We start from the raw sequence: 25,141 nt of genomic DNA, 5'->3' as shown, positions 1-25,141 counted from the left end.
TCTCTTGCTGTTCACTGCTGCTTAAGGTGGGCTAGCTGTCCCACAAGCTTCAGGGGCCGCCCTTGTCTTTGTCTTATGTCTTGCCTTACGGGCTCTTGGAATACAGATGCACACTACCACATCCACTTGACATAGGTTGGGGAGGTCTGAACTCTGGTTTATCCACTGAGCCATCGTCCCAGCCCATCCATGTTCATTTCTTTGACCAGGCACTATTGCATAACCAAAAGGAGAGTTACAAACCAAGGATTAACCATGGTGTTATAATTGAGATGCCAAGATGCTTTTTGTAATAGGATTTACTTTTCAGGGAAATAGCACTAAATAAAAGCTAAAAGATTTTTTTTATTATTGTAGGAGAAAACACTCTTCGATGTTATAGCAAAAATATCAGATTATTTTCAGTAATTGAGGAAATTAACTTACTCTTAGATTTAAATTGGAAACTTGCTTTAGATCTAAAATTTGAGAACAGGTATATTTTTTATTTTGAGTTCAGAGAATCAAATAAAAAAAAAAAAAGAAAATCCATTCTCTTGTATCTTAGGACACAGGCGAGTAAAAGCCCATGCTGGAAAATTCACTCCAATTTTAAAAGAATTGATTTTTTTTCTCCCATCTGATATTAGATACTAGTGACTGTTCAAGCAACGCCTCTACTTATAACACTGAAAATCCATGCATATTGAATATTTCTTATGATTATTGAAGTTGACAAATTGTAGTGCCGCTTGACTAAGCTAGTAAACAGAAGAAGTTAATTAAATATGCCATGATTGCCAATGACTAAAAAATGAGAATAAAAACACAGTTGCCTTTTATGCCCTAATCACATTTGTTCTATGACTAAGAAAATACACAAGGAGTATGCAGGGTCATGAGCCATCATGGTGAGTCACAAGGCTGTACATATTTGGAAATACTCTTTGGTGCAGAAGTGGTATGAGGAACCACAAAAACACACCTGGTTGAACTTCCTTGCCTCACATCATTATCTGTGGGGTTTCAGAAATGTTAGTTGTATCTGCTATGTATTTTTCTCTGTAATATTGTTTAACACATCACTGTAAAACCCACACCTAATAAGATGCGTCCCTGGACTGGTTCAGTGTTGGCTGGCCTAGGCTGGATTCAGATGGCCTTGGCTCTAAGAAGGGAGTTAGCTGAAGGCTTATTCGGAGTGTCTCTCCTCATCTTTGAACCAGCAACACTTTACCGAAGATGTCTTTTCTTCATAATGATGGCAGAAGTTCTAAAGGGCGAGTATGGCTAAAAAGACAATCATGTTTCAGGTTTCTACTCATACTTTCTTTGCTATCATCCTAGTTTCCAAACTTATTCCATGGCCCAAGAACAACAAATGTGGAGGAGGAAAGAGTACCTCTGACAGAGAACAGGGGTCTGGGTGCATGCTGACAGGACAGCCCTGTCACTTCACATATTCGTCAGCCCCTCTACAATGACTTTTTTTGTGGTGTGGTGAAGACAAACAAGACATTGTAGTGCAAGTCCATGGTACAGCGGTGACACTCAGCCAGAGAGCCTGAAATGACAGTTGCCATCTTTGCTCATCAAAAATAATATTGTAGACTCAGGGTACCACATGTGACTGAAGGGAATGTTAAGGATCCACTTAATAAGTTGCAGAAACTACGCAAGGAACTTTTGAATTCACTTTGCCCAGATTCATTAATTGTTTATGTTTACACATATTGCTTTTTTCGAACCGTTTGAGTTTGTTGAAAATATGCTCTTTATCCATGAATGCTGTTGGATATATTGGCCCCAAACAAGGATCTTCTGTTAAATAGCCACAGTAGAGATACCAAATCCAGAGACTTTATCATTGAGATGACTTGGCTGATATCGTCTAAATAACTGATAAGATATCAATTGATTTAGTTCCTGTTCAGACTTCATTACTTGTCTAATAATTGTGTGATGATTCTTGTCTGCTTTCCCCATTTCAGTCCTGAACTTGGTCTAAACTCCTACCTGTGTTTAACTGATGGAGTTTTTTTCTCAGCTTTAAATGAGAATAATTCTTCAGTTTACATTACCCTTCATGTTACAGATTTTGAGAGATTACAAACCAGGTGTGCTGGTACATTTCTGTAACTCTCACAATCAGGAGGCTGAAGATGAAAGAGCATGAGTTTTTACTTAAATTCCCTTAAAAAGCCAGTTAAAATCTCCCTTATTTTGATTTAGTATGACATTTACAAATGAATATATACAAGCTATCCATCTGGGACAAACTACTGCATGGGAAATATATGTTCTTCCTGGTATGGCACTGGGAGGCATGTTATATCCGTCTGTCCCAATGTTGGTGATACTGACTTTGATCTTGACTAAGGTAGTGTCTGTAAGGTTTCATTACAATTTTAAAAGTTTTATTTATTGTGATTTTGTGTGAGAGTGTATGTGTGTAGGGGGGCGGTCCTGGAGGGGGGAGGTGAATATATACTGCAGAGTGCCTATGGAGGTCAGAGGGCAACTTTGGAGAGTCAGCTCTCTCCTTCACCTTTACATGAGTTTGGGGGACTGAACTCAGGTCGCCAGGCTTGCGAGGTAAGCACTTTTGCCTGCTGGACCGTCTCAGCGGTCGAAGACCTCTTGACTAAAAACCATTTCTCCTTATACTTTGTAAGTCATCTGCTAGAAAACTCACTCTGCTTTATGTTGTCATTGATACTGGCCTGAAACTATCTATGGCAGTTCACCTTCCATCTCTATGGATGTCATATCCTAGATTTGTTTAGTCACGGATAGTAATCGCATCTCCTTTGAGCCTGGATGTGTTTCCCTGGTGTCATTTTCCGAATAATCGAGTGCCGCGGCTTCCTAGCTGTATGAGGCGAGTGACCTGACACAGTGATGACATAACGTTTCTGTGATGTCACACATTGTGAGTCACCTAGAAAGGCTTTAAAGTGCAAAGATGTACACAGGTCTGTACAAACGCTACACAACTACAAATCCGGGACTTGAACATCTGGGGGTTTTGTTTCCCACTAGGGGCCTGGAACCAGTCCTGCGGGGATAACCAAAGACAGGTGCATTACTAGATTCCCTACAAAAGGGTAATTTGATGCTTCTGATGTTTCTCTGTGTGTAGTGGATAGCATCATACTGTGAGTAAGTACCTCCCTGTCTCCACTCACTTCCTCAATAGGTGTGGACATTCAATTTTTCTTTTTACTCATTGGATTATAGGATATCCTGCATTATTAATAGTGCATACTGGTGCTCGATTTGTCCCGTATTAGGGAAAGTCAGGAAACCCCGAAAGCTAGCTCCTGGGTCCTTGAATCATATTTTTACTTTCTATAGCTTTTGGCATATCAAGTTGTCCCAGGCTCATGCTGTACTTTCTTCTTCTGCTCCTGGAATTTGCTATTTCTCCAAGGAGCCTTAGTTAATATGTTCTCTTTCCTTCAGGCTGAATCATATTAATTTAGATGAAAATGTTGCCCACAAGCTCAATAACTCAGGTTTAATAACATTATCATGAGCACTCCAAGGGAAACTCTGCTCAAACACGTTTTTTCTGACTCTTATATAAAAATTCCAAGTTGATGATACTGTAAATGATCATACTTTGGAATACTGGCTAGCACACAAAACACCCATTATTTATCAATTGATCACATCAAGCCATTAATACAACATAAAACATGTGACTAGTAGATTTTACTCTAAACAAGACAGGGACATCCTATCAAACAATAGGTTTACCCTTGGAAGATCTTTGCCCCCAGAGAAGAAAAATGCAAAAACAAAACACAACAAAATGAAACAATTCCTGTGTTGGATGTCAATTCAAATCGATAAAAGATAGAGATTCAAGCCGGGCGGTGGTGGCGCACGCCTTTAATCCCAGCACTCGGGAGGCAGAGCCAGGTGGATCTCTGTGAGTTCGAGGCCAGCCTGGACTACCAAGTGAGTCCCAGGAAAGGCGCAAAGCTACACAGAGAAACCCTGTCTCGAAAAAACCAAAAAAAAAAAAAAAAAAAAAAAAAAAAAGATAGAGATTCAAAACCCTTTCTTCTCTTTCAGAGGTCATCATCTATCCGAATGTAGTGTGGAGACTTCAGTGACTTTATAAATGTTATAATTCATGGACAGCATCAGTCAGGGTCAGGTGTGATGTTTTGAATCTACCACTAACACAAAAGACTTTTTTTGAGTCTGTGTAGGAAGTGGGCTGGTCATTAGTAGATTAGTTTATCCCTTTAACTTCTTCTTGTCCACATTCTATACTAGCATCCTTGTTTACAAAATTCTTTCTTCCTCCCCATCCTTAGTTTCATATTCCAGAAGTGCTGGCATCTCTAATAAGAAGCAGTTTTCCTGGGTGTCTACGAGGACCTCATACTTCTGGTAGCAATCCATACTCCCTTGTGACTTCAGAGTGCCTCAGAAATGATTGCCTGGAGCCAGAAACAGCAGAAAAATCCTACTGATGATCCACCAGCCCCATTTGCCACTCAAGCTCAGTCTGGGCAAGAAAAAGGCAGAGAGGGAGACAGGTCCAATCCCCTGCTAGCCCCTCCCATGCTCGTAAAGTTCCTCAAACACAATCATTCAGTCCCTATCTCTTTCTTGTTGGTTTCTAGACTGTTTGGTTTTTATTTCTTTCGGAGGCAGCGTCTCATGTAGCCACAGCTGTTGAACAGGATGATTCTGAACTCTTGACTCTCCTGGCTCTGCCTCCTAGGTTCTGAAATGATAGGTTCTTCCCACCGTGCTGGGTTTATGTGGTCTTGGAGAAGGTGCAGAGTTTCCTTCAAGACAGGCAAGCTTTCTACCAGCAGAACTACATCTCCTAGTCACAGTCTGTACGAGACATCTCTCTCGGGTGTTTCATGGGACAACACTGTAACTCCTACATTTTTATCTAGTATTATTATTTTTTTACTAGTATTATTTTTATACTAGTATTATTATCTAGTATTATTATTATTATCTAGTATTATTATTTCTATGCACATTCACCCCGCTCTCCAGATGGAGCAGCTTGGGTTCACAGGTATCCTCAGTGGATCTTTCTAGGTCTTTCCAGTCACTGCTTGAAGAAAGTGTTCAATATACACCTCTTTTCTGAGAATTTGATTAGCTCCTTTATCCCCAACATGTGGTGATGCAATGTGTTCTATAGTTTAAAAATAATTTATTTATTTTTTTATTTTTTTATTTTTTTTTTTGGTTTTTCGAGACAGGGTTTCTCTGTGTAGCTTTGCGCCTTTCCTGGAACTCACTTGGTAGCCCAGGCTGGCCTCGAACTCACAGATATCCGCCTGGCTCTGCCTCCCGAGTGCTGGGATTAAAGGCGTGCGCCACCACCGCCTGGCAAAATAATTTATTTTTTAAAAAATAAATTTATGTATTTTTACATCCTAGCTGCAGTTTCCCCTCCCTCCTCTCCTCCCAGTCCCTCCCCCCATTATCCTGTGTTCCCACACCCCAATCAACTCCTCACCATTTCTGTTTAGGAAAGGGCAGCTCTCCCATAAGTATCAAAACATGGCATAGCGAGTTTCACGACTAAGTGCCTCCCCATGTATTAAGGCTGGGCAAGGTGACCCAGTATGAGAAGTAGGGTCCCCAAAAGCCAGCAAAAGAGTCAGAGACAGTCCTTGCTCCTACTGTTAGGAGTCCCACAAAAGGGACCAAGCTACACAACTGTGACATTTATGCAGAGGGCCTAAGTCAGTCCCATGCAGGCTCCTTGGTTGTCTGGTTCAGGCTTGATGAGCCCCAGTGAGCCCAGGTTAGTTGATTCCGTGAGTTTTCTTGTGGTGCCCTTGACCCCTCTGGCTCCTAAAATCCTTCTTCTTCTCTTCTGTAGGGTTCCCAAACTCTACCTAAAGTTTGACTGTGGGTCTGCCTCTGTTTCCATCAGTTGCTGGATGGCACCTCTCTGATGACCATTAGGCTCAGCAACAATCTGATTACAGGAGATGGCCAGTTCAGGCTACGTATCTGCTATTGCTAGGAGTCTTAGCTGGGGTCATCCTTGTAGATTCCTGGGATATTCTGTTGTGCTAGGTTTATACCTGACCCTGAAATGCCCCCCACTTCCAGCAGTCTTTTTCAGTACTCCCCTATTCGATCCCCCGTATCCTGATCACTCATGTTCCCATCGCCACCACCCTCAACCCACTCACAAAATCTCTTCTATTTCTACTTCTCAGGGAGATCCGGGTGTTTACCCCATGCCCCCACCCTGTCATGAACCTTCCTTGTTACCTAGCCTCTCTGGGTCTGTGGATTGTGGTATAGTCATCCTTTATTTTCCAGCTAATATTCACTTGTAAGTGAGTACATAACATATTTTTCTTTCTCAGGCTAAGTTACTTCACTCAGGATGTTTTTTTTTTTTCTAGTTCTATCCATTTGTCTGCAAATTTCATGATGTCCTTGCTTTTAAAAGCTAAGTAATACTCCATTATGTAAATGTACCACATTTCATTTATCCATTCCTTGGTTGAGGGACATCTAGATTGTTTTCAGATTCAGGCTATTACAAATAATGCTGCTATGAACATAGTTGAACAAGTGTCCTTGTGATATGATTGAAAATCCTTTGGGTATATGCCTAAGAGTGGTATAGCTGGGTCTTAAGGTAGATTAATTCCCACTTTTCTGAGAAACCGCCACACTGACTTCCAATGTGGTTGTACAAGTTTGTATTTTCGTCAACAGTGTAGGAGTGTTCCTACACATCCTCTCTAGCATGAGCTAGGGCTTGTGTTTTTGATCTTAGCCATTCTAACAGGTATAAGATGGCATCTCAGAGTTGTTTTGGTTTGCATTTCCCTAATGGCTAAGGATAGTGAACGTCTCCATAAGTGTTTCTTGGCCATTTGTGATTCTTCAGTTGAGAATTTTGTTTAGATCTGTACTCCATTTTTAAATTGGATTGTTTGGTTTGTTGATATCTAATTTCTTGAGTTCTTTATGTATTTTAGAAATCATCCCTCAGTTGGCTGTGGGATTGGTGAAGATCTTTTCCCCTTCTGTAGGCTGCCATTTTGTCCTAGGACTATGTTCTTTGTCTTATAGAAACTTTTCAATTTCATGAGGTCCCATTTATTAATGCCTGTGCTATTGGTGTTCTGTTCAGAAAGTTATCTCCTGTGCCAATGCTTTTGAGATTGTTTTCTATTTTCTCTTCTATCAGGTTCAGTATATCTGGATTTATGTTGAGGTCTTTGATTCACTTGGACCCGAGTTTTGTGCAGGGTTATAAATATGGATCTATTTGCATTCTTCTACATGCCAACATCCAGTTAGATCAGCACCATTTGTTGAAGATGCTTTTTCCCCCCAATGTACAATTTTGTCTTCTTTGTTGAAAATCAGGTGTCCACAGGTGTGTGGATTTACATCTGGGTCTTTGATCTGATTCCATTGATCCACCTGTCTGTTTTTATGCCAATACGATGCAGTTTTTATTATTATAGCTCTGTAGTAGAGCTTGAAATCAGGGATGGTGATACCTCCAGAAGTTCTTTTATTGTACAGAATTGTTTTAGCTATCTTGGATTTTTGTTTTCCATATGAAGTTGAGTATTGTTCTTTAAAGGTCTGTAAAGAACTGTGTTGGGATTTTAATGGGTATTGCATTGAATCTGTTGATTGATTTTGGTAAGATTGCCATTTTGACTATGTTAAATCCTCCAGATCCATGAGCATGGGAGATCTTTTCATTTTCTGATATCTTCTTAATTTCGTTCTTCAAGGATTTGAAGTTCTTGTCATACAGGTCTTTTGCTTGCTTGGTTAGAGTTACACCAAGATATTTTATATTACTTGAGGCTATTGTAAAGGGTGTTGATTCTCTGATTTCTTTCTCAACCCATTTATCATTTATATATAAGATGGATACTGATTATTTTGAGTTAATCTTGTATCCAGCCACTTGACTAAAGGTATTTATCAGCTATAGGCTTTCCCTGATGGAGTTTTTGGTGTTGCTTACATATACTATCATATCATCTGCAAATGATGCACTGACTTCTTCCTTTCCAATTATTTCCTTTAGTTGTCTTATTACTCTAGCTAGAACTTCAAGTACTATATTGAATAGGTATGGAGAGAGTGGCCAACCTTGCCTTGTTCCTGATTTTAGTGGAATTGCTTTGAGTTTCTCTTCATTTAATTTGATCTTGGCCATTGGCTTGCTACATGTTGCTTTTATTATGTGTAGGTGTGTTCCTGTAACCCTGATCTCTCCAAGACTTTTATCATTAAGGGGTGTTGGATTTTGTCAAAGGCTTTTTTAGTAGCTAATGGGATGATCATGTAGTGTTTTTCTTTCCATTTGTTTATATGGTGGATTACATTGACAGATTTTCATATGTTGACCTACCCCTGCATCTCTGGCATGAAGTCTACTTGGTCATGGTGGATGACCTTTTTGATGTGTTCTTGGATTAGGTTTGCCAGTATTTTATTGAGCATTTTTGGCCTCAATGTTCATGAGTGAAATTGGTCTGTAATTCTATTTCTTTGTTGAGTCTTTGTGTGATTTGGGTATTATAATGACTGTGGCCTCATAGAAAGAATTTGGCAATGTTTCTTTTATCTCTATTTGTGGAATAAATCAAAGAGTATTGATATTAGCTCTTCTTTGAAAGTCTCGTATAATTCTGCATTAAAACCATCTGTCCCTGTTTTTTTGGGGGGGTGGGGGTAGGGGTGGGGGTTGGGAGATTTTAATGACTTGTTATATTTCCTTAGGGCTATCACTCTGTTTAAATTGTTTATCTGATATTGATTCAACTTTGGTAAGTGGTATCTATCAAGAAATTTATCTGTTTCTTTTAGATTTTCCAACTTTGTGGAGTATAGTTTTTTGAAATATGACTTAACGATTCTCTTTATTTCCTTGGAGTCTGTTATTATGTACTACTTCCCCCCCCTGATTTTATTGATTTGGATATTCTCTCTCTCTGCCTTTTAGTTAGTTAGTTTAGGTAAAGATTTATCTATTTTGTTGATTTTCTCAAAGAACCAACTCTTTGTTTTACTGATTCTTTGTATTGTTCTCTTTGTTTCTATTTTATTGATTTCAGCACTCAGTTTGATCATTTCCTGGTGTCTATGCCTCCTGGGTGAGTTTGCTTCTTTTTGTTCTAGAGCTTTCAGGTGTGCTGTTAAGTCACTAGTATGAGATCTCTCCAAATTCTTCATGAAAGCACTTAGTGCTATGAAATTTCCTCTTAGCATCATCTTCATTATGTCCTATAAGTTTGGAATATTGTGCAACCATTTGCATTGAATTCTACAAAGTCTTTAACTTCTTTCTTTATTTCTTCCTTGACCCAGTGGTAACTCAGTATAGAGTTGTTCAATTTCTATGAATTTGTAGTTTTTTGTTGTTTGTGTTGTTGAAATCCAGCTTTAATCCATAGTGGTCTGACACAGAGGGTTATTTCAATTTTTTTTGTACTTGTTGAGACTTGCTTTGTGGCTAAGTATATCAATTTTAGAGAAGGTTCCATGTAGTGCTGAGAAGAAGATATATTCTTTTGTGTTTGGGTGAAATATTCTATAGACATCCATTAGATCCATTTGAGTCATAATATTTGTTAGTTCCCTTATTTCTCTGTTTAGTTTCTGTCTGGATGACCAGTCCATTGATGAGAGTGAGGTGTTAAACTCTCCCACTATTATTGTGTGGGGTTCTGTGTGTCATTGAAGCATTAATAATGTTTCTTTTACAAATGTGTGTGGGTGCCCTTGCATTTGGGGCATAGATGTTCAGAACCGAGACTTCATCTTGGTAGATTTCTCATTTGATGAATATGAAATGCCCTTTTCCATCTCTTTTGATTAATTTTGGTTGGAAATCTATTTTGTTATATGTTAGGATACCTACACAAGCTTACTTCTTAGGTCCATTTGATTGGAAAATATTTTTCTAACCCTTTATTATGAGGTAATATCTATCTTTGATGTTGAAGTGTGTTTCTTGTATGCAGCAGAATACCGGATCCTGTTTTTGTATCTAATACATTAACCCGTGTCTTTTTATTGGTGAATTGAGTCCCTTTATATTGAGGGATATTAATGACCAGTAACTGTTAATTCCTGTTATTTTGTTGTTGTTGGTTGTATGTGTGTATGTCTCTCTCTCCCTCCCTCTCTCTCTCTCTCTCTCTCTGTGTGTGTGTGTGTGTGTGTGTGTGTGTGTGTTTTGTGTGTTTCCTTTCTTTGGATTTTTTCTGGTGTGATAGTATCTATTGCCTGTTTTTTTGTGGGGCCAGTTAACTTCCTGGGTTTGGAATTTTCCTTCTAGTACCTTATGTAGGACTGGTTTTGTGGATAGATGATGCTTAAATTTGACTTTGTCATGAAATCTCTTTTTTTCTACACCTATGGTTATTGACAGTTTTATTGGGTATAATAGTCTGAGCCAGCATCTGTGGTCTCTTAGTGTCTGCAAGACATCAGTCCAGGCCTTCTGGATTTTAGGGTCTCCATTGAGATGCTGGGTATGATCTAATAAATCTGCCTTTAGATGTTACTTGCCTTTTTCCCCTTGCTGTTTTTTTGTAGCTTGAATTGCTAAATGGTCTTATTAATAAAAAATCCAGAGCCAGGTATTGGGGTGATAGCTGAGAGATCAGAGAAGCAGAACAAGTCACAGCTAACCTCATCTTGACAACTCCTCATCCAATCCTGTTTCCACAAAACCTCATACTGAAAGCTTCTGAGTCCTCACCCAAATGGATCTCAGCTGAACTGCTGCTAAAAGCCCAAAAGCTTAAAGGCCTCTAGTTCCTGGTCCTCATGCCTTATATACCTTTCTGCTTCCTGCCATCACTTCCTGGGATTAAAGATGCGTGTGTTTCCCAAGCAAGACATGAGATCTCAAGTCCTGGGATTAAAGGTGTGTGCCACCACTGCCTGGCTCTTTTTCCAGTGTGGCCTGGAACTCACAGAGATCCAAATGGATCTCTGCCTCCCGAGTGATAGGATTAAAGGTGAGTCTGTCACCATTTTCTGGCATCTATGTCTAACCTAGTGGTTGTTCTGTTCTCTGACCCTAGATAAGTTTATTATGGTGCACAATATATCAACCACAGCTTTTAATATTTTTTCTTTGTTCTATATGTTCAGAGTTTTGATTGTTATGTGGCAAGGCAATTTCCTTTTCTGATCCAATCTGTTTGGTGTTCTGTTAGCTTCATGTACCTTTATAGGCATGCCCTTATTTAGGTTGGGAAATTTTTCTTCTATGATTTTGTTAAATATATTCTCTGGATTTTGAGCTGTGCTTCTTCTTGTAATCCTGTTATTCTTTTCATATGTTTGGTCTTTTCATAGTATCCCAGATTTTCTGGATGTTTTGTGTTAGGAATTTTTTAGATTTAACATTTTCTTTGACTGATGAATCTATTTCCTCTATTGTGTCTTCAATGCCCAAGAGTCTCCCTTTCATCTCTTGTATTCTGTTGATGATACTTGCATCTGTAGTTCCTGTTCACTTACTCAGATTTTCCATTTCAGAGATTCCCACTGTTTATGTTTTCTTTATTGCTTCTATTTCCATTTTCAGGTCTTGAACAGTTCCCTTTATCTGTTGGTTTGTTTTTTTCGTGGTTTTATTTTAAGGATTTATTGGTTTCTTCCAATTTTTTATTTGTCTTTTCCTCAATTTCCTTATTGAACTTCTTCATATCTTCTTTAAGGACCTCTATCATCTTCATAAAGTCATTTTAAGGTCATTTTCTTGTGCTTCAGCTGGATTGCTCAGGTCTTGCTGTTATAGGATACCTGAGCTCTAGTGGTATCATATTGCCTTTTCTGTTATTGATTGTGTTCTTACCCTGGCATTTAGGCATCCGGATTTGGGATGATTATATCTCTAGGTGTTGATTCCTGTGTTTGTCTTTGTTAGATGGGTGTTTTGTTCCTTGGTTTCTCTTTCCTCTCTGGTCTTCTAGCCTAAATGGCCAAGGGTTATTGGTGAAATTATTATGGCCACTCCACATAGTTAAAAGGAAGATTTATTTAGTGGGTAACTTACAAAAAAGGGAAAGGTAGGTTGTGGGGTCTGGGGAAGGTGTATCGCAGTCCAGCGGTGTTCTCTGGAGCTCTGCTCGGTCAACCTCCACCATCTAGAGTCCCAGAACAGAGAGAGCGCTTGCCCATCCAGGTCTCAGGTCTCCAGGCGCCTCCCCTGACCCCACCTCGTAGGTGTGACAGTTGCCAGAGTCTCAGTGGGGGTTGGAACTTCCAGATCCAAGCTGGAATGGCTACCCACTACAAAGGGTTCTGGTGATTAGTGTGTCTTCCGGTCCAGTAGGGTGTCCTCTGTGATTTTGGGGGGTAGGGGTCCCTAGGTATGACCTGGCCTCTGGTAGAGTAGAAGCATTCTTCTGAAGTTGTAGACCAGAATATGGAACCGGGGTGGTGGGATAGGGAGGCAGTGTGCACAGTCTCAGTGTTGGACAGACTTAAAGGGGGTTTTGAGGGCAGTAGGCAGTGTCTTACCTGGGTTCCTAGGATCAGCCTGGCTTCCTGTAAGACTGACAGGACTGAGGGCCCTACCTAGTATAGAGCCTAAGGGAAGGGGTCAAAAATAATTTTTTAATAAACAGGCAACACACCAGCTTAGACTCTCATCACTCATAGTTAATTACTCTGCTTGAAGAATGCGATTAGGCATAGGAGCTCATCCTAGCCAGGGATGGTGGAGGATTCCTGGAATGCAGCCTGGAGGCATCCATTAGTAATTGTCAATTATTGGGGGCCAGGAAGATTCCACAGAGGCTTACAGATTTCACCTTTTAGAATTAAACGCCTCATTTATGGTTCCAGAACACAGTGTATTTATTTATAGCTGTTTGATTAATTTTGTGAAGCATGTAAACCCCAAACCATAAGTACTAAATACATAAATGAATGATTAAAATAACCCTCTGAGCTTTTCTTGCAAAGAAATAATAGACTAACACAAACCAAAAACCCAAGCCATTTGTTCTCTCAGGTCATTGTTCATTTATTGCGAGCTGGTTCTGGCTCCAGAGACCCTGTTCTGTTGGAAATTCAGACTCAGCTTTGCTATCTGTACTACTTTCTCAGCCTCTCTGTATCTCCATTTCCTCACCTTTAAAATGAGCATTTTTTGTGCTCCATGGACCCCCATGACAATATTGTGAGGCTTAGATCAGTCAGAGCCAGCACCCATACTTAAACTGCTGCTGAGACCCTGGTTTTGTTTTTGTTTTTGTTTTTGTTTTTTGAACAAAGGCACACAGAAAGTTCCAAACCAGGAACACTGGACTTTCAGCATGCATTTTGGTTATTCTCTTAATGCTAAAAAGAGCTGAAAATCCTGCCGATTTTGTGAGCAGGGAAGAGGCTAGAGAGCCCCTTGGAGGGTTGGAAACATTTGTGACTTGAGGATAAAGGATTGTGGAACTAAATGTCTATCCCTTGGGTCTCTGAGTGGCTGTGAAGCTAGGGCAGCTGCCCACGGGTAGGCACACTAACTTCTGAGAGCACTCAGCAGGGAGCAGGGGCAGGTTATTAGGAACAGGGGACTCATGAGGAAGACTGGACAATGCAGAAGAAGGAGGACCAAGGCACCAAAGGGCAGGCTCTTAGCGGAAATGGTGAGATGCTGTGTGTTAGGGTTGGGGGTCCAAGCTTGTAAAGCTGGACTCAGAAGCCTCAGAGCACATTAGGCAGATGCCAGGGTGTTACTCTACGAGGACAGAGAGTCTTGGGGATGCTGTAAAAGCTCTTTTAAGGGCCCCCTACCACTTATGACTTTCTGCAGGCATGACATTGGGCCCTGGGCTTTCCAAATGTGGGCTCACTTGACTGTATCCCAAAGGTCTTGGGAAGTCAGGAGCAAAATGGAATCCCCAGGATGAAAAGATTTCTGTATGCCACAGTGCCAGGGGCGGCCTCCTGGTGTCTATTGTGTGTTTCCTTGGGGGTAGATAATTTGCAGTGTACAGCCTGCCTAAGGATGCCACTCTTGGGAGGTTGGGGCTCCGGACATTAGAAGAACCCTGAACACAGGCCTCGTGTTTGGGAACTAGGAAAGGGCAGTGCTATGGGGATTGTGTAGCACAGGCTGTGTCTGTGTATTTATTGTGCTATACTTCCCCTTTTCATGCTTGTTTTCTTCCCTCTGGTGCCCCAGTGTGTTTTGTTGAGGTTATTTGGCTTCCCTGAACCTGACCCAACACCTCTTCTACTATGTAAGTAATTAAAATCAAATATTGACTCCCTCCTGCAAGAAAAAAGAAATGCATGTGTTTCTCATCGAGCAAATGGCTTCTGCATTTACCTTGTCGCTGCCTTCATTTCAGACCAGCTCTTTCCTTCACCCTGGGTAATAGGACGAAAACGAACACTTTGAATTCTAGGGTGGATTTATAGAAAGGTTTCTAATTCCACAGTGCTGAATGGTTGAAAGGCCACGGCATATGAGTGATCTCATGTCACTAATACAAAATGAAAATCTCCGCCAGCAATTGCTTTTCCTAATTCTGTTTGATTTTCCCGAGCACAGATGCCGTTATTCAACACACATATGAAATCATGCACCTGGGCATTTAAACTTGGGATTGAGTCTCCCGTAGGCCCAAGGTAGAAAAAGGGCTTGGAAGAATTAGCATTTTTCCCAGCAGCAGTTTTAATAACCCTGGAGAAGGGCTTGAAAGCTCTCTGTCGGTCAGAGAGCTTCGTGGCATTCGTGGTATGTGCAGGAATGAGATGATTATGTAGATTTCTCTTCTGCCTGAAAGTATTTGAAAATTGTAACAGGCACAAAATGCCTAGCGTGCTTTGAGAGATTTACAAGAGTCTTTTTGTTAAGTTTTTCTAGTTGATGCTATTTGTGGCTGCAAAGAAACTGCCCCTCTTCCCCTTTCGTAGCCCACCTTCCACATTTCCCAATGTCTTAGAGACTTGCTTTGGAAAACTACAGTAGAATCTGTGCGAAATTCAGAAAGATAAGTTCCTTCAACTGTATGCCCACCCTCCAAAGTCCCTCCCTCCTTGTCTCAGTCAGGATTTCTATTACTGTGAAGAGACACCATGACCAAGGCAACTCTTATAAAGGAAAACATTTAACTGGGGCGGCTTGCTTACAGTTCAGAGGTTCAGTCCATTATTATCATGGTGGGACATGGCAGTGTGCGGGCAGACATGGTGCTGGAGAAGTAGCTCAGAGTCCTACATCTTGCAGGCAATAGGAAATGGTCTGTGTACTGGGCAGTATCTTGAGCATATATGAGACCTCAAAGCCCACCCCCACAGTGACACACTCCCTCCAACAAGGTCATACCTACTCTAACAAAGCCACACTTCCTAATAGTGCCACTCTCTTTGGAGCAATTTTCTTTCAAACCACCATACCCCCCTTTTTTTGATAAAGGGTCTTGTAACCCAGGCTGGCCTTGAACTCATTATGTAGCCAAGACTGACCTCGAACTCCTGATCCTCCTGACTGCCTCTTGTATGCTGGGATTACAAATATATACCACCACACCCAACTCCCTGTTGTCCTTCTTAATTTTTGTCCACTGTCCATTTGGATTTCCTGATGATTTTTGGGATTCACATCATCCAAGGCTCTGATGGTTCTCAGAATCATGGTCACCCAAAGCATCTTTCCCTGGGGACTCCTTTCTTCTCATTCTAGGCTCATATGTATGGTGGCCATGGTGTCTTAGTTAGGGTTTCTATTACTGTGATAAAACACCATAACCAAAAGCAACCCAAGGAGGAAAGAGTTTATTTGATTATACAGTTTATAGTCAACGATCCAGGGAAGTTAGGGTAGGAACTTAAGCAGGAACCCAGAGGAAGGAACTGAAGTAGAAACCTTGGAAGAATGCTGCTTCCTGGCTGGCTCCCCATGCTCAGGCTTCTTTCCTATACAACCCAGGACCACTTGCCCAGAGGTGGTACCACAGCAGTGATCTAGGCCCTGCCGCATCAGTGATTAAATGCCCTATGGACTTGGCATATAGGCCAATCTTATGGAGGGATTTTTCCCAATTGAAAGTCTTTCCCAATGACTCAAGCTTTTGTGAAGTGGACAAGAAAAGAAAAAAAGCCAGTACATGTGTGCTGGTGGGATCGTATTCCTCACAGGGAATCAGATCTTCAGTGAACCAGGGGGGAAAGGAAGAAGGAAGGGATGACTGTCACTGAACCATGCTACCCTGTTGTTGAGTTGGATCCATCACAGGGCAAGTATGTGATTCCTTCAGGAAACATGAACCCAGTGTTCAGCTATGAAGTGAGACAGTCAGCAGAGCACCTAGGTCTTCCAGTGTCTCATTAGCTTGTTTCAAATTGTTTTCAAAGAGTTTAGTTATGTGCCTTTTAGATGCTTTTGTACTTATCACCTGTGATGGTTTGAATGACGTGGCTCCTGTGGGCTCATGTATTTGACTGCTTGGTCCCTAGTTAGTGGAACTGTTTGGGAAGGATCAGGAGATGTGGGGTTTGTTAGAGGAGGCATGTCATTGGGGGTGGATTTGAGGTCACAAAATCGCATGTCAGACCAAGTTTCTCCCTTTCTTACTGCTGCTTGTGTATCAGGGTGTATGCTCTCAGCTACTGCTTCAGCACCGTGCCTGCCTATTGCTGTGCTCCTCACCATAATGAACATGGATTCACACTCTGAAACTGTAAGCAAGCTTCAAATTAAATGCTTTCTCTTGTAAGTTGCTTTGGTCATGGGGTCTCTCTTTCTCTCTCTCTCTCTCTCTCTCTCTCTCTCTCTCTCTCTCTCTCTTTTGGATTTATGAGACAGGGTTTCTCTGTGTAGCTTTGTGCCTTTCCTGGAACTTGCTTTGGAGACCAGGCTGGCCTCGAACTCACAGAGCTGTGCCTGCCTCTGCCTCCTGAGTGCTGGAATTAAAGGCGTGCACCACCACCGCCCGGCTCCGGTCATGGGGGTCTCTTCACAGCAATAGAACAGTAACTAGATCAGCACCCGTGTATACATTTGACAAATGTACAGAGAACATTCGTGTGCTGGGCATATTCTAGATACAATAGCAGGAAAAAAAGGTCTCAAGAAAAAAAAAAAGTTATACCCATGATACAGATTTGACAAGACTAAATGGCCAATTAGGATTTCATGACTGCGGAAAGTTGGGATGTTGCAGACCCAGAGTCAGATAGTCTTGGGATATCTTTAGCTACTTAATAGCTGCTTTGTATGGCAACTTAATTGATCATCTCTTGGTCTGATACAACGTCCTTTTGCTAGCAGGTAAAAGCTTTAAGATGTGTTCTTAGCAAACCTCTAGTCTCTACCAGTCCAAAAGCTAAGAAGCATTCAAGACCCACCTAGTGGAGTTTTCTTGCTTTGCTGTAATCTGCCTGACTGTCCCCACCAAGGCATTAGTTAAATATCTTGACTTGTAACTTTATTTGCTCTGTAACTAATACAGCCTCATGTAACCACTTCTGTGATAGAGCATGGAATTTGGAGAATTCCTGCTCTCAGGCCATAGTCACTTATACTGGGCTCATGAGTAAACAACCTTATATTTTCTTTGAGGAAATGGCTGCATTTTGTGCTGATAAAAAGTTATAGATAAGGTCCTCATTTTTCTTCTTCAGAGATAATACATTAGAAGAAAGGAAGCGTGTACATAAACGATGAGGCAGACATACTCTTGTGGATGGTAACATGGCTAATGGAGAGAAAAGAATCGTGTACTGTAACTGGGACACCAGTTTGAGGATGGTGGATGTGGTAAAGCTTGGGGTTGGACATGACCACTGCTGTCTTGAACCAGAGAGAGTAAATGAACAGACATTTCTTTATATCTCCTCAGGAAAAGTCATGTGACAGAAGGTTTCAGGAATGTCTCTCTGGAAGTAACATTTATGCTCAGAAGGCATTGTTCCAGACCAAGAGTTGGACATGTGAAGTGTTTGGTTGGAACCTCCAGCTTGCCCCTGAATGATCCAGAAAGCCCCATCCCCCCTTCCAAAACTTGCCAGCTCAGAGAGTCCTCAAACAAAGGAAAGTCACCAAAAATCCCAGTTGTGCATTCTTGGTAGATAGTGCAGCTTCCTCACCTGAAACTGTCAGCTGCTCAAGTCCCTACCTGAGTGCTCAGTTTTTGACCATACTTGGGCACAAATCCAGCTTGTTGTGGACATGTCATCACCCCTTGCCTACAACCCATACAATCTCCCTACTTTCATTTGGGGTGGGGGGTGACTTCTCTGGCTTCAATCTCTGGGACTGGAGAGCCCGCCTGAGAGTTGCTCTGCTCAAATATACCTGTTATACTTCTTCAATTCAACTTGACCTGGCTTACTGTGTTGGCAGAGAAACTTATTATCGAGGGACAGAAAGCCTATTGTGAAGGTTCTAGCAGGAGGAACCATCACATGGGAAGACCCTGAGCCATGATTAATGAAGTTGGTATGCTGGGAGAATATTGAAGAGGGTAGATGATGGTGGCTCCTCACTCCATATTCCTAGTACTCTACTTTCAAAGCACATTGCAGCTGCCTTGCAACAAGCAAACTATCTACCAAGTGTTTCTCTGGCATGCTTAGTATTGAAAAAGGGATAACAAGAGTTGGAAGCTAAGGGTCTAGCATCTTCACCCCTTGAATGTGAAAACTGCCTACTCTATCCCTTGTAGGATTGAGCTCCAGTGGTCTGCAGGGGTCTCCTGCTCATGAACACATCATGCATGATTCCTTCTCATCTTCATACCACTCTCTCTCTGAGTTTTCAATACTTTTTTCAGGTCATTTGGCTACTAAATTACTTGTCTTTTAATTCTTTAATTATCTTTTTGTTTTTGAGATGGGATCTTACTCTGTAGAGCAGGCTTACCTAGAACTTACTGTGTAGCTTAGGCTGGCCTGAAACTTACAGTAATCTTCCAGCATCAGCCTCCCAAGTGCTTTGGCAGGGATTCAGATCCCAAAGAGGATGTGTGGAATTGGTAGGGGTGGCAGATGGAAAGACAGACACAATCTGAGGGTTAATAGGGATAGCTGCCAGCATGTTTATTAAAAAAAAGAATATACCTTTTGTACTCTATAGTTGCACATAGGATTAAGTGAGAGAAAGGAGGCATGTGAGTTGGAGTGTGGCTTGAGATCAAGGGTTGAGGAAGCTAGCATTGACCCTGACAATAGGCACCAGTTAGATGTTAATGAAAAGGCCACAAGTTTCTCTTGCTAGAGATAAAATTTTTTTCTCCCCTTTCAGCAATCAGGAACTTTCTTCAAGCCCCTGAGGAAATGGGGACTTGTCTAAATGCCTGATGACAAATATTGCAATTTCTTGTATGGCTTAGTTTATCCAAATAACTAAAGCTTAAAGTGAGCAAAGACGAAGCTAGACAGATACTACTGTGAACCTGAGTAGACCTTAGGAATTTATAAATCTTGATTATCAAATATCAAGCATATGTTACTTAATAAAATTTTCTACCAACTTGGTGTTAACTTGTATGGAAGTAGACAGAGTCATCATAGTCCCACAGTGGCAGGGATTTTTTTTTCAAAGAATTATTTTGTTTAGAGAGGCTGCCATTGTACACATTTTCATCCGTCACCAAAGCCAGCACAAAATTCCACAGAGGGAAAGGCATAATAGTGAGAATCGTTAAAAAGGAAAGTCAAAGGGTGCTGGAGATTTGTGATCCACAAAGTTGAAATACTGGGACTTTGTCAAGCACCCGTGGTTGCCACGTGGTCCATGCCAGTGCTGGGATTATAGTCATGAGCCACCAGACCCACCTCTTGTCTTTGAATTCTTAGCTCCTGGGAAATCCCATGGTAATCCAGCAAGGAAGCTTAGAGACTGTTAGAAATCAGAGTACAGAGGTCTTGAGTTTACAAAGCATGGTCCTTGAAGCACTTGTGCTGCTGGAGACCCTTTCATAGAATATAAGTCAAATTGATTTTTTATATGTCTATTTATATATGTGATATACCTTATACAATATATGATATGTATTACACAATATATATTATATAACATGTCAGATAATATATGTGATATATACAATATGTGCGATATATTATATAATATATGTTATATATGTATTTGTCATAACCTTTCACTGTCAAAATTTACAACAAGGGTAAGTGAAAACAATGGGGCTTTTTCAGAAACCAGGTCTGTGATTTTTGTTATTCATTGTATTAGTGAATCATCGTATCACTATCTGCCTTTGTGGGGTAGGGGACCCCAGTTTTACTTAAGAGTGTCCTTGATAGGACTAATAAAGGACCATGCTTTTTTTTTTTTATTAGAATCACTTGTGTGTGTACTCTTTAAATTCTGTACAATGAAATAAGAAGCAAGTAGACACCCCACTGCACAGCAGACTTCAATGGTCACCTCGAGGGAAAGCACACGGGTGGTGATGCAGTTGAAGGGCTGAGTCCTTCATGGACAAACAATAAAATCAAGATGATTCAGGCCTGCAAGACAGTTTCCTAAAAACAAGCAAAGCGAGCTTGTCTCTTGAAGAAGAAATAGCAGATATTTGTTGTCAATAATAAGATTTGAATTTCCAAATGAAAGCTAAAATTTTAAAACCTTGCATGTGGTTAGCTTGAGAGTTCCCTGAGACTTCGCCATTCTTCTGGTAAGGTGGGCATTGTTATTGACGAATGTGATCTTCTGATAACACCTGAGTGTGCTGTGACAACATTTGGAAGATCTGCCTAACTTAGAGTATCAATATTTTGCAACTGAGGATGCCAGTACAAAACCATGAAGGCATGGACTCATATCAAGACCAAGGCAATTAGTGGGCATTCATATCATACATAGGCTGTGCTGCAAGGTTTTATGTCAACTTGATACAAGCCAGCGTTGTTTGGGAAGAGAGAATCTCAGCTGAAAAAGTGCTCCCATCAGATGTGGGCAAACCTGTGTTACATTTTCCTAATTTGTGATTGGTATAGGAGGTCCCAGCCCATGGTGGGCAGTGCTACCCTTGGACAGGTCATCTTGAGGTGTCTAAGAAAGCAGGCTGAGCAAGCCAGATGTTTCTCTGTGTTTCTCCACAATTCCAGCCTCAATTCCTACCTCCAGGTTCCTGCCTTGAGTTCCTGCTGGGACTGCCCCCACAGGACTGTTACCTGAAAGTGTAAGATGCAACAAACCCTCTCCTCCCCGAGTTGCTTTTGGTTATGACTTTTTTTATATATATATTACGTAAGCAGGACATGGACTGAAAAGGTAACAGATACCATGTTAGATTCCACACTGTAATTAACCTGTAAGACTTGACCATAGGCTCTGGGCTGGGCAGGTAGCTCAGGGGTAAGAATGATGGCTGCACACGCATGAGGACCTGGGACTGAGCACCCTAGTAAGATGGGTGTGACCACGTGCGTGCCTGGTATCCCAGTGTTGCTGTGAACGGAGGCAGAAGAGTCACTGGGCTTGCTGGCCCCAGTTCCGTGAGAGACTCTCAAAGGAATATAGTGGGGGAATGATAGAGCGGAATACCTGATGTTTGGCCTGGCTTATATATAAATCAATATGTGCATACCACACACATACATACACCCCCCACCCCACACATATACACCCACCCACCTACCCCCCCCCACCGCATCCTCCTCATACACATACACACACACACACACACACACACACACACACACATATACCCACACACTCAGAGCACACTCATGCTCTGAGATCTGGTATAGTACCATGGCAGAATATAACTATTACCCAACTTTAGATTTATTGACAACATTTACGACAGAGCAAATGCAGTAGGAGTCCATCATCTTCTGTTAACTCTGGCACTAGAAATTTGCAAAATTGTAAAACGATGCTACCTTTTCACTGGAAATGGTCTTAAAAATAGATTTCATAAATGTTAGGTATCAGCAATATGTTGCTTTAATCACCTTAATATAAAAGCTTTACTGTTTAAACACATTTAAATTTGTTTTATTATTGTTATTCTCAAAGGATAACATAATTAAAAGCAAAATCTTTTCAGTTTAAATTCTTAATATGGTAAATGTTGAGACACAGCACACTTATACAAAAACTTGGAGGCTCCCTAATCTTGTATGGGTATCAAGGATCCCCCATTCTTTTCTTTCTCTTTGCCTCCCTCCAACTCTCTAGAGATGGGAGGCATCGTGCTTCCTAAGCACATGTGGAGCTAATGAATTACACCCCAGATCCATATCAACAAATTATGAGATTAAAATTTCTGCGAACTGCTGATGTAAAAACCTCGAAGATTGAGGGCCTTAGGCATCTTTGCCAACTCATGGAGAGCCACTGAAGAGCTTTACACATGCAAGTTCCAAGTCAGGGCAGGTCTTAAAAAAAAGTCATTAACCTCAAATGTGTGTTTGTGTGTGTGATTAAAATATGTTAGAAGCTTCTGTAGCTATGAAAGGCGAATGCACCCTAATGGGGCATTTCCAATCTGTTCCAACAGTCTCTGCTAGAGAGAAACGTCTACCCAACTATTCTCTCCAGTGGGTGCACACAAGGGTCGAGTTCTATGATAAGTGAGGTTGCCTTTAATTAACTGCTTTCAAGTCAGCTGAGGCATAACAAAGCATTCAGTTAGTCACGAGCGACTTAACAAATACCCACAACGTGCATTTCTGGGTCGGAGCTGATGGAGGGCACCCGAGAAAGATGAAAGCCTTCACCCTTGAGAGCGGAGGAGGGGAGGACGGACCTGCTGGCTGCAGGTGAGTGACTGCCATCCTACCTTCCATCCGCCTTGCCTTTGACCTTACACCGTGGTGCCGCACTCTACAGTAATTTTCCTGACCTGATTGTGCTCTTGGTGTGGTGGGATTTGGTAGAAACAATATTTGAATTGGGGAAGCAGAGGGGGCAGGGAGGGAGATGGGGGAATAACACCAGACAGAATTCTAGCAGGAACATTTTCAAAGTATTGGGTATTATTCAAATTCCATAACTCCAGGGCATATCTTGAGCTCTGACTCTGGTGAGTTTAGAAAACTGTTTAATGGCTGGGTGGGGTGGCGCACGCCTTTAATCCTAGCACACAGGAGGCAGAGGCAGGTGGATGGATCTCTGTGAGTTTGAGGCCAGCCTGGTCTACAAAGCAAGTCACAGGACAGGGCTCTTACACAGAGAAACCCCGTGGAAAAAGAAAACTGTGTAATGGGCTGAGCTTGGAGTACAATTATTTGTCACTCTAAGCCAGTGGTTCTCAACCTGTGGGTCACAACCCCACAGGGGTCAGATATCAGATATTCTGCATATCAGGTATTTACATTACAATTCACAACAATAGCAAAATTACGGTTATGAAGTAGCAATGAAATAACTTTATGGTTGGGGAGGTCACCACAACATGAGGAGCTTTATTAAAGGGTCACGGCATTAGGAAGGTTGAGAACCATCGCTCTAAGCAGAGGTCAGTTGGGTACATACAGTTCCTCCATGCATAGGGAGGAATGTTGTGCAATGTCATGCTGGACCGAAAGATAACTTTCTGGATTGCAGCAAGATGGAAGAACAAAGTGTATGCATACCACGTCCGTGTATGTGTATGTAACAACAATTAAGGAAAAAAGAGGCTGTGAATTTGAAAGAGACCAAGAACGTGATATGGGGGCGGGGGGAGGAGGGGTTGGAGGGAGGAAAAGGAAATGGGGGAAATTATATAATTATATTATAATCTCAAAAAATAAAATAAGTAATGAAAAAGAAAGGAATATATACACCAGCATGAAAGCATCCATCCGAGGGCTGAGCCCTTAGCCGCACAGACAGAAGCTTTGGTACAAACCTCCAGGCCTTGGTAGGACCTGCATTGCCTGGGAGGGGCCCTCAGCTTGTCTCCTTTCAGGGGCTGTGCCTTCTCTTGAAGAATAAATCTCTCTGGGGATTGTGCTTCAAAAATCCTTTCAGCAGGGGCTGGAGAGATGGCTCAGCAGTTAAGAGCTCTGGCTGTTCTTCCAGAGGTCCCTGTTTCGATCCCAGCACCCACATGATAGCTTACAATTGTCCTTAACTCCAGTTCCAGGGGATTTGATACCTTAATACCAATGCACATGAAATAAAAAGTTGAATAAATTATTAAAGATACATAAAAATTAAAAGAATTAAAAAGAAATCCTCTCAGCTATGAGCAATAGGATGATTGGTTTTAATGTCCACAGGGGAATGAGAAGGAAACTTGAGGACATGTCCCCAGAAATAAACATGGAAACAGACACCTTCCACCCTGGAAAGGTGTTTGTGCAGAGGACAGTTAGGTTTTTTTTTCCTGTAAGGATGGAACTCCATCCTGAGTCAATGGGAAATCATTGTCTCCAGCAAGAATCTGGAGTAGCCTTGGCCAGCCTCAGAGGTCCTTTCTCTCACCCATGAGTGGCTTTGTCTTATAAGGCTGACAGAATACGTGAAGCCTTTGCTGTATTTTTCCAATTTTTCTTTTCAATCCCCTTGGAAAGGGGCCAAAGTCCTCAAGACGTTTCTGGTTGGAGTTTCCTCCTTCATCTTCTGTCCTCACTTTGGTGACAGTGACACCATGGACAGCTTTATGACACGTTGCAAGCTATTTAGAAGAGTGCTTCTCTAAGGCAAGATGTATTCATTTGGTTCAAACTCTTTAAAATCCTGATGTCAGGGATTGGAGGTCAGAAGAGATGCTTCTTTTTCTGCCTCTGTCTCCCGAGATGTTCTCACAGCCAGCTTTACCTCCCTTCTCAACAGAACAGCATCACTGTAGACCCTTATCACCCACACTCTGTAGGACTTTTACAGCATACTAAGTGGGGGTGTACCCTGAGTTGTTTCTCTTTAATGGTGTTCCCTGGGTCAGGCTTTCTCACTTTCTATCCCTTGGTGCTCTCACTTCCCCATTTGGTGACTTTCTATCACCTGAAGAGTAAAGTTGCTGATCACAGAGAACACTGCCAGGTGGATGCTTACTGATGTACATGTGGTCCTTGATATTCCCCTTCCTCTCCTATGATGAGGTTTGAACCAGAGGCCAGGTTTTGGTTATGAGAAAAGAGTAACAGAATTCACTTCTGAGGTTGACCTTTAAGCATATCAAAACATCCCACAGTAGGCTTCAACTCTCTCCTGTCCTTCCTTGGTGACGTTGCCCACCATGTGTAA

The sequence above is a fragment of the Peromyscus maniculatus genome, chromosome 15 (assembly GCF_049852395.1).
Source record: "Peromyscus maniculatus bairdii isolate BWxNUB_F1_BW_parent chromosome 15, HU_Pman_BW_mat_3.1, whole genome shotgun sequence".
In the NCBI taxonomy this organism is placed as follows: domain Eukaryota; kingdom Metazoa; phylum Chordata; class Mammalia; order Rodentia; family Cricetidae; genus Peromyscus; species Peromyscus maniculatus.
Note: the sequence above shows the minus strand (reverse complement) of the source record.